Source organism: Schistocerca piceifrons, chromosome X, assembly GCF_021461385.2.
Source record: "Schistocerca piceifrons isolate TAMUIC-IGC-003096 chromosome X, iqSchPice1.1, whole genome shotgun sequence".
Lineage (NCBI taxonomy): Eukaryota > Metazoa > Arthropoda > Insecta > Orthoptera > Acrididae > Schistocerca > Schistocerca piceifrons.
In genome coordinates this window covers 69105799-69116429 of record NC_060149.1, presented here as the reverse complement: position 1 = coordinate 69116429, position 10631 = coordinate 69105799, and the positions used below count along the sequence as shown (strand labels likewise).

Here is a 10631-nt window from a genome sequence, read left to right as displayed (position 1 = left end):
CCACAAAACAATCGTTCAATGTTTTTGACATCCAACTCTTGTATACTCTTCCAACATTTTCTGACCTTAAATATAATTAAACATGTCGAATAGAATGATCCACGCTACCGCTCCCCACACCGCATTCCAACCAGTACAGTTTCCGCTAACATGGGTCGTGCGAAATTCAAGTTGAGAAAACAGTAAAGAAAACTAACGTGAATTTTGAAAAAAATAGAAATACACACAAAAACTCTGAGGCTTTTCGATAACATCTGATTTCTATCAGACACGGTAAAGGATCTAGAGCAGCAGTTCAACAGAATCGATAGTGTCTTGAAACGAGATTATAGTGGTAAACAATGGTAATGGAATTTTGTCGAATAAAAGGAGTCGATGTAGATGGTATTAGATCAGGGAATGAGACATGGGAAGTAGTAGATGAGTTTTGCTATTTGAGCAGCAGAAGTAGAAAGAATATAAACTGCAGACTGTCAATACCAAGAAAAGAGTTTCTGAAATTTGTTAAAATCGAATGTGAATTTAAATGCTAGGAAGTCTTTCATGAAGGTATTCGTCTGTAGTGCCTTCTTACGTGTAAATGAAACGTGTGTGAGAAACAGTTCAGACAGGAAGATTACAAAAGCTTTTGAAAAGTAGTGTTACAGACGAATGCTGCAGATTAGATGGGTAGATCAGATAACTAATGAAGATGACAAATGTTAAACAAATGAAATTAATGGCCCAGCATGAGAAAAGAAGGACTATGTTGTAAGGGTAATTCCTAAGACTCCAACGAATTGTAAATTTGGTAATAGAGGGAAATATGCAGGGAGGACGGTTGAGATTCAAATTCTGGAAAGAGACCTAGACTTGACTAGAGGAGAAGATCCAAATGGATGTAGATCGGAGCAGTTATGAAGAGATGATGAGAGCTTGCACAGGTTAGACCAGTACGGAGACTTGCATCAAACCAGCCTCTTGACTGAAGGCTACAACAACCAAAACATGCGATAGGACTGAGTATTACCTTGATGAAGGAATGAACTACGCCGTTCGTAATGGACAGGAATCATCAAAACTGAAAACAACGTCTGGGGTTCCTTAAAGTAATAAGACACAATCGGTACTGTTCAGGCTGCGTGTAACCGATCTGACAAATAATGTCTAAAACTTTTCACAAACAACGAAATTGTGTACAGCTATATGACGTGGTTAGAAATTTGTTACGAAACGTGGGCGAACTATAAGGGGATCACCACCTGGTGCAAACCCTCAACACAAATGAAAGTAATGTAAAGCATGTAAATAACCGAGATGGCAGTATATCGTTCGACTAGGTGCTCGGCGATCGGTTCCTGGAATCAGTGACAACTGTAAAATATTTCGGAGTCTGTGTTCGGAGGATCTGCGGAGGAATGACCACTTGTATGTTCCACATTCATAATTTTTAGAAGAATCCTAAAGTAATGTTTTTCATATACAACAGAACTCGTTAAAAACCTTGTTCGACCAACTTTTAGGGTATTCCGCGTCGTGGGACACTTACCAAGTTAGATTAACGGAAGAGACAGAGAAAGTTTGAGGAACGGACGCTAGGTTCGGCAGGGGTTCGATTAATAGCCTCAAGAATCTCGGATAAACTCGATGACGTGTAGTTGGAAACACTGAGAATGCGACATGTGTATCACGGAGATCCTCACATACAACCGAGAATCCATGCTCCAAGAAGAGCTGAGAGTAACAAAATAAATAAGGGTAGAATTACTCTAGTGTTCTGCGTACCATCCGTCGATACAGATGACGTTCTGGTTCTAATTGATCGTTCCCTTATTAGCTTCCTGTCGGATGCTGATTTGGACGGAACGCCATCATCACTGACACTTCCTTGCGTCTTATGTCGGGTTCGAGCCTATAAACACGCTGCTGGAACACTATTTACAGCGTCGCGACGATAGTTTGAAGTTCCTGGCGAGATACGCCACTGCTCTTACATCGCCAGAGTTTCCTAAGGACAAGGCCGCGTTATTAACTACGCGACCTTCGGGACTCCCAAACACAATGGCGGTTTTTTGTGACCCCGTCATACCTGCACTGTTCGCCATTCGGTGGCCTGCTTGAAGAAACCGAGCTACGTTGTTATGATGACTATGACATGGGTCGCAGCTCGTCGTCTCCTGTTCTTTTCAAAGGAAATCAACTGTTGGGTCGGAAATGCTGCCGCGACAGTTCCATGTCTGGGTGGAGAGCTACAAAGACACTGAGTAGATAGCAGACAAGGAAACGCTACCCCGTTTTCCAATCCTGAATTAGAGTAACATATCTTATCTAAATCTACATTGACATCTATACTCTGCCAACCACTGAAATAATTGACAGAGGATACTAGTCCCTATTGTATCATGGATTAGGCTTTCTTCCCGTTCCATCGATAACGCTTCACTTTTATGACTTGTATAAATAATAATTAAATAAGGTAGTAAATTAAGAAGTTGGATTTGGTTTCTATGTTATCATCAAGGAGGTAAATGCCTAAATTTGTAATAATAATGTGAAGCCATTTTGCAAAGTAGAAGCACCAGATTTGTTGGGACGGGGTGTACCATTCCGTGCTAAAACAATGTTTTAAATAAACGGTTGTACATGAGATATTTACTTGATTATTGTTTGACAAAAGTGTTAATAAAACAACTTCCCTCATTCTAGCCCGCATCTCGTGGTCGTGCGGTAGCGTTCTCGCTTCCCACGCCCGGGTTCCCGGGTTCGATTCCCGGCGGGGTCAGGGATTTTCTCTGCCTCGTGATGGCTGGGTGTTGTGTGCTGTCCTTAGGTTAGTTAGGTTTAAGTAGTTCTAAGTTCTAGGGGACTTATGACCACAGCAGTTGAGTCCCATAGTGCTCAGAGCCATTTGAACCATTTGATCCCTCATTCTAGTCTTAAACAACAAAACAAAAGGAAACTAAATCACAATACAAATGGAACACACGACAATGAACAAAAAGGTATGTGGCGAAGGTTTGTTGATTATTAAAAGCAGTATTAAGTATTTAACACGGTCCGGCTCTCAGCTGAATACGCTACAAAAATATTCTCATCAGGTACCAGAATTTACAAAAAGGAGGTAACCGTGCTTCCTTCGGACCGACACGTTACACAGTGATTGACTGAATGCCGCTACCCGAGTTATAATTAGTCTAATCTTATTTTCGCGATCACTATGGGCACGGTGCGTATAATCCTACATTCCTCGCTTAAGACTGTTCCTTGAAACCTATTGAGTAAGCTTTCGCGGGATATTTGGCGCGTATTTTCAAGCGTTTTTCAGCTTCTCAGTGATGATTCCCCGAGGATCAAACAAAACTGTGACCATTCACGTTTTCGCTCTTTGCATGCCTTCAGTACGCCCTGTCCGTTGTATTCGGGATGCGTCCCATACACTTGAGCAATTTTCTAGGGTGGAATGCACTTGCGTTTTGCAAAGCAATCACTTTCACAGAATGGTTGCATTTTCCCTGTATCCTGCCAATGAAACGAAGTCTACACTTTTGTTTTATTTTCGATTGAACCTATGTGATCGTTCCATTCCATATCCCTAAAAATTGCTACATCCATGTGTTTGTTTGTACGCACTAGCCGATTCAAATTGTGGCTCATTATTAATGCAGTCATATGATAATGGTATCATATTAAAATTATATAGATTTAAAGAAGTCTGTCATTCATTACAGCAAGTAGAAATGTCCGAGTCTTTCTGAATTTGCTGACAGTCGTCCAGCGGCGGTAGCTCGCTGTGGAAAACAGCACGGGACTGACAAGACACGATACATTCGTTTTGATTTAACCGGAGCGCCACCCCACTACAAGGTGCTGCGAACGTTGGCTAATAATTTGTCCCCGGGGGCATACATTACGACAGAGGCCGTTAAGTCGAACGGAACCTCGTGGGGCCCGTCAGAGGGGGGTGGTCCCTGGTTCGGAGATGAAAGTTGGGAAGCGACGCGTGTGCAGCTGTTGCTGCGGCACATAACGGCACCGCACGAGAAGGTCGCATTGTCTTTGTGAGGATGTCCATCCCGGTTCCCACGGCGCCAGCTGGTCCACGGCGCATTGACCTCGGCCGGCTGCATCCTGCCTGCCCGCCACGCCACGCAACTGCCGCCCACGCACTCTTTTCACATTTTCGGTTGCCGCTCGATACCCATCGCCAGAGGCGGAGGACCTGCCTCGTGTGCTAGGACTCGGCTCCAAGGCAGTCAGTTCGAAGCCTGGTCGTTCTTCTGGTGGTCTGTGAACACTGATTTGATGAAACATACACACTACTGCACATTAAAATTGCTACACCACGAAGATAACTTGCTAAAGACGTGAAATTTAACCGACAGGAAGAAGATGCTGTGATATGCAAATGATTAGCTTTTTAGAGCGTTCACACAAGGTTAGCGCCGGTGGCGACACCTACAACGTGCTGACATGAGGAAAGTTTCCGATCGATTTCTCATACACAAACAGCAGTTGACCGGCGTTGCCTCGTGAAACGTTGTTGTGATGCCTCGTGTAAGGAGGAGAAATGCGTACCATCACGTTTACGACTTTGATCAAGGTAGGATGATAGCCTATCGCGATTGCGGTTTATCGTATCGCGAAATTGCTGCTCGCGTTGGGCGAGATCCAATGACTGTTAGCAGAATATGCAACCGGTGGGTACAGGAGGGTAATACGGAACACCGTGCTGGATCCCAACGGCCTCCTATGACTAGTAGTCGAGATGACAGGAATCTTATCCGCATGGCTGTGATGGATCGTGCAGCCACGTCTCGATCTCTGAGTCAACAGATCGGGACGTTTGCAAGACAACAACCATCTGCATGAACAGTTCGACGACGTTTGCAGCAACACGGACTATCAGCTCTGTGAGTGGCTGCGGTTAACCTTGATGCTGCATCACAGACAGGAGCGCCTGCGATGGTGTACTCAACGACGAACCTGGATGCACGAATGGTAACACATCATTTTTTCGAATGAATCCAAGTTCCGTTTACAGCATCATGATGGTCGCATCCGTGTTTGGCGACATCGCGGTGAACGCACGTTGGAAGCGTGTATTCGTCATCGCCATACTGGCGTATCACCCGGCGTGATGGTATGGGGTGCCATCGGTTACACGTCTCGGTCATCTCTTGTTCGCATTGACGGCACTTTGAACAGTGGACGTTACATTTCAGATGTATTATGACCCGTGGCTCTACCCTTCATTCGATCCCTGCGAAACCCTACATTTCACCGAGCGAGGTGGCGCAGTGGTTAGACACTGGACTCGCATTCGGGAGGACGACGGTTCAATCCCGCGTCCGGCCATCCTGATTTAGGTTTTCCGTGATTTCCCTAAATCGCTCCAGGCAAATGCCGGGATGGTTCCTTTCAAAGGGCACGGCCGACTTCCTTCCCCGTCCTTCCCTAATCCGATGAGACCGATGACCTCGCTGTCTGGTCTCCTTCCCAAAACCAACCAACCAACCAACCAAACCCTACATTTCAGCAGGATAATGCACGACCGCATGTTGCAGGTCCTGTACGGGCCTTTCTGGATACTGAAAATGTTCGACTGCTGCCCTGGCCAGGACATTTTCGAGATCCCTCACCAGTTGGAAACGTCTGGTCAATGGTGGCCGATCAGCTGGCTCGTCACAATACGCCAGTCACAACTCTTGATGAACTGTGGTATCGTGTTGAAGCTGCGTTGGCAGCTGTACCTGTACATGCCATCCAAGCTCTGTTTGACTCAGCGCCCAGACGTATCAAGGCCGTTATTACGGCCAGATGTGGTTGTTCTGGGTACTGATTTCTCAGGATCTGTGCACCCAAATTGCGTGAAAATGTAATCACATGTCAGTTCTAGTATAATATATTTGTCCAATGAATACCCGTTTATCTTCTGCATTTCTTCTTGGTGTAGCAATTTTAATGGCCAGTAGTGTACATCTACAGTTATACCCGCAGGTTTCCTTACGATATGTTTCGGAGGTTACTGTAAGTACCACACGCACTCTTCTTCTCCCTCCCAATTTTCCCGTTCCAGTAGCGAATGGTGTGCGCGAAGAACGCTGTTTGAGCTCGATTCTTTCGAATATAACCTTCATTGTCTTCCCGCGAGATAAAAATTGGAAGAAGCAATACATAATCTGACTTCTAGGAACGCACGCTCTCGGAATTTTAACTGTAAACCACTGTGTGATGGACAGCGCCGCTCTTGCAACATCTGCCACTGGAACCGGACACGCATCTTCCTGACGCTTTCGCGCCTACTAAACCAACCTGTGACGAAACTCGCTGTCCTTCTTCGAATCTTCTCTGGTTCCTCTATCAGTCCCGTTTGGTAAACTCAAGTATCGGTCAAAGGAGAGATTTGTAAGCTACCTTTTACGATTAATTTTATGTGGCCGAACCACTGTAAACGTCACTGTACTTATACTCCGAGATATTTAATGGATGTGACTGTCTTCAGCAGTTCCTAAGCAATCGTTTACTCGCGGTACATTTGTTTACGATGAGGATCGACTGCTAATCCTTGCACCCCCGCGACTTCTATAAACACAACAGCAGCATCCACGAATAGCTTCATGGAGCTTCCGGGACGATCTACTAGCGTACTCCATCCAAGTCACTTGAACTCTACTGCGAACTTAACTTGCATACTGTGCTCAACCCTTGGTTCCCTTTCACAACTTCCGCATAGCTACTGCTCCATTTTACCCTTCATTACCAACTGAACTACTTTATACTTCAAGATTTGTCCTCTTATCCTTCTTTTAGTCAAGTAGTACCATAAATTTCTACTCTTCTGACTTCCACTGAGTACCTCTTCATTAGTTATCCGATTTACCCATCTAATCTTCCTCATTCTTCTGTAACGCTGTAATACAGAAGCTTCTGCCGGTGAAATACACACCATCAGAAAAGACTTTAAATATATCTTCGAAATTAACAGTTTTTTTTTTCCTTTTTTGCCGCGCGGGATTAGCCGAGCGGTCTAGGGCGCTGCAGTCATGGACTGTGCGCTGGTCCCGGCGGAGGTTCGAGTCCTCCCTCGGGCATGGGTGTGTGTGTTTGTCCTTAGGATAATTTGGGTTGAGCAGTGTGTGAGATGATGACCTTAGCAGTTAAGTCCCATAAGATTTCACACACATTTGAACATTTTTTTTCCTTGTTTGGGAAATCATTCTTTGCTATTGCCAGTCTCTACGTTATATTCTCTTTAATCTTGTTATAGCTAGTTATCTCGCCGCCCAGTCAGCAACATTCGTCTATTAATTTTAGCCTATATTTTCCTAATCTCATTCCTTCAACATCACTCGACTTCATCCGCCTACTCCCATTATCCGTGTTTTACTTTAGTTTACCTTTATCGTATAACTATGCTCAAGACGCAATCAATTCCGTCGCTCTGCTCTTCCAAGACGTTTATTGACTCTCACACATTTGGGAAACTATGAGTTTTTATTTCATCTCTCTTTATTTTGTACCTAATAACTTCTTGCTTTCAGAGACTGTGTAACAGACAATATTTTCAAAAGCTGTATCGAGTCCTGTAGTTACAAGAAATTTTCGTAAATCGTATTTGGCCTGCAAATAAGGTAAACATAGTTGTTTACTTGCGAGTATCTTGGGCAACACTCCAGATCCTTCCAGAAAGATTTATCGGTTGCTGCTGGTGGAAATCACTGGTATACGACTGGGATGTTGTATATGGCGATTCTCCTGGTACTGGTCTAAAGAAAGAGGGTAAATGCCAAACCGGGTTGAGATTCTGCCTCCACTTTCTCACGGTCATCAGCAACACCAACCATACAGGAAGAAAGGAGGCAGGGCCAGGGATTAACGTCGCGTCAACGACAGGGTCATCAGAGATGGAACACACGTTCAGATTTGTGAAGGATGAGGAAAGAAATCGACTATCGTCCACCGATATTTTCATTAAGCTCTCAAGGGGAGGCTATGACAGCCCAGATAAGCATAGCCGGAAGGAGATATAAGCTGAAGACCCAAATGTGGGTCAACATTACTGCGCACCCTCTAAGCTCCTGTTGTTGCTGTGCGTGATGGCACTGTGGTTAAGGAAAATGAACTCTTGAGCGGGTGGACTGGGGTTCATTTCCTTGTCTAGCCATTAACATTTAACTTTTCCATAATTTCCGTAAATCACTTCAAGAGAATGCCAGGACGACTACTATGTTAAGTGCACGGCCAGTTTTGTCCACTCAGTCTGAGCTTGTACTCCATCTTTGATGATCTTCTCGTTGACTGGATGGTAAACTCTAATCTTCCTTCCTTTGTCTTTCTTTGCCAACGGCCTTGCCGCAGTGGTAACACCGGTTCCCGCCAGATCACCGAAGTTAAGCGCTGTGGGGCTGGGCTAGCACTTGGATGGGTGACCATCCGGTCTGCCGAGCGCTGTTGGCAAGCGGGCTGCACTCAGCCCTCGTGAGGCAAACTGAGGAGCTACTTGATTGAAAAGTAGCGGCTGCGGTCTCGGAAACTGACATACGGCCGGGAGAGCGGTGTGCTGACCACATGCCCCTCCATATCCGCATCCAGTGACGCCTATGAGTTGAGGATGACAAGGCAACCGGTCAGTACCGTTGGGCCTTCATGGCCTGTTCGGGATGAGATTTGTCTTCCTTTATCACCGGTACCTATAGTCCGACGAATTGAACATGAGAGTCGCAATGAATGTACCGCCATTTGTCACGCTAAATCTGTACTCAGGGAAATTAAAAATCGGACAGGAAGTATAAAACATTACAATCCTCATTATTATCATCTCTGGATAAGCCATACAAAATAAAAATAATAAGCTGTATTAAATTATAAAGTCGACGACATTCTGGGAGAAACATACACACACACACACACACACACACACACACACACACACACACACACATCAGTTGGCAGGTTTATCGGCGATACGATTATGCTTAAGACACAGCACACAGATTTCGGAAAGGGAAGATGTTCACACCACAGAGAATTTTAAAGAATCCGACTTAGGTAGCGGAACCATTAGGGAACTTCCTAGCCCACGCATTTTGATCAGCTCGAGTGCATAAGGAAAGGAAAAAAAAACTAAGCCATTCCTTTTAAGAAGAAACGTTCCACCATTCTCCTGGTGTGACTGGGGACATCAGCGGAATCGAAACTCTGGATGGCCGGATGGCAGCATGGTACCACCCTCACCTTTCTCGGTGGCAGTGGCAGTGATCACTATTTTTTTGGGTATCTCCACTACTTCAGTCTATGTGGATACCACAGAAAGTAACTATTTTGCAAGTAATACGAATTCTGTTTGCTGAAGGTACTGCCTTTTTGTCTAGAAAATCTAATGATCCCAACTAAAAGCAGAAAATACAGTTCCATGTCGCCATACCACATACAACATGTTTAACTTTCTCCACGACACACGCAGTTCGCCAGGCGTTCACCAGATGAATAGATGTCCATCCAAGTGCTGTATCGTCTACTACGACTCATTAATCCGTGGAAACCTTCTTCCACTGCTACACAGACCAATGACAACTTTGTTTCTCCTACTCCAAGCGACGTTTTCTATTCATAGTAGGAGTCAGTGGGTGTTTGCAGCTGCAGAACGAGTAGTAACACGTTTCGAAGGATCGTCCAGTGATTGGCCACAGTACTTGTGATGCAACGGATGCCTTAGACAGTATCCGGCCTTTCGTATAGTTCGCTTAGTTAATTTCTCGAATGTACCACTTTGTGCTTCTCTGTCGTTTCCATTTCTTATAATTTTAGTAGTACTGGAGACAAGCCCTTGTACCTCTTTAATTGAATGCACAAACGTATCACGTCTCATTTGCATCTTTCGAGTGTCCCCATTGACTTTCTGCTGCAAAATTACGTCTTTGATGTTGACACACTAAAATACTTTCTCTTTCGTAGTTTGGCTTCGGCCTAGTGTACAGAGACTTTGAAGCACAGAGCCTAGATATTGCTAGTTTTTGTGATTATATTTACATCTCTACTCCGCAAGCCACCTTAATACTTTTACCATCTTCCCCTTCCTTGTTCCATTCACAACTGATGGGTGGAAAGGATTGTTGCAAAACACCATACGAACTTTAATTTATCTGATTACGTCGTCATGGTTATTCTTCGCGAGTTTCATGTGGGAGGAAGTAAGATGTTTCCTATCTCTTCTTGGGACGTAAGCTCTCGGAATCTCGACAGTAGTCGTATCCGTGATGCACGAAGCCGCTATTGTAGCATTTGTTTCTATAGTTTGTTGAACCTCTCCATAACGCTATAGTGCCGAATAAACGATCCCGAGACGAAACGCATCGCTGTGTTTTGAATCTTCTGTATCACTTCCATTCCAACAACTTTTTAAGGGTCACAGTCTGTTGAACAACACTCAATAACTTGTCAAACAAGTGTTTTGGAAGCCACTACTTTCGTAGATGAATTACACCTCGTAAAGATTCTGTCATCTGCTTTTCCTATTACTTGTTTGATGTAATCATTTTCCTTTATTTCGATCTAGATGGTTATTCCTATGTCTTTTACGACGATTGCAATTCCCAAGTATTTGTCCTAAAAAGTGTAATCGAAGAGCAGTTATCTCTTCGCCTGTACATGGT

General features: G+C 44.4%; 1 pseudogene; it reads left to right on the top strand.

Annotated features, from left to right (window-relative positions):
• Positions 1-8318: 8318 nt before the first annotated feature.
• LOC124723459 lies at positions 8319-8436 on the top strand (annotated as a pseudogene).
• Positions 8437-10631: the final 2195 nt, after the last annotated feature.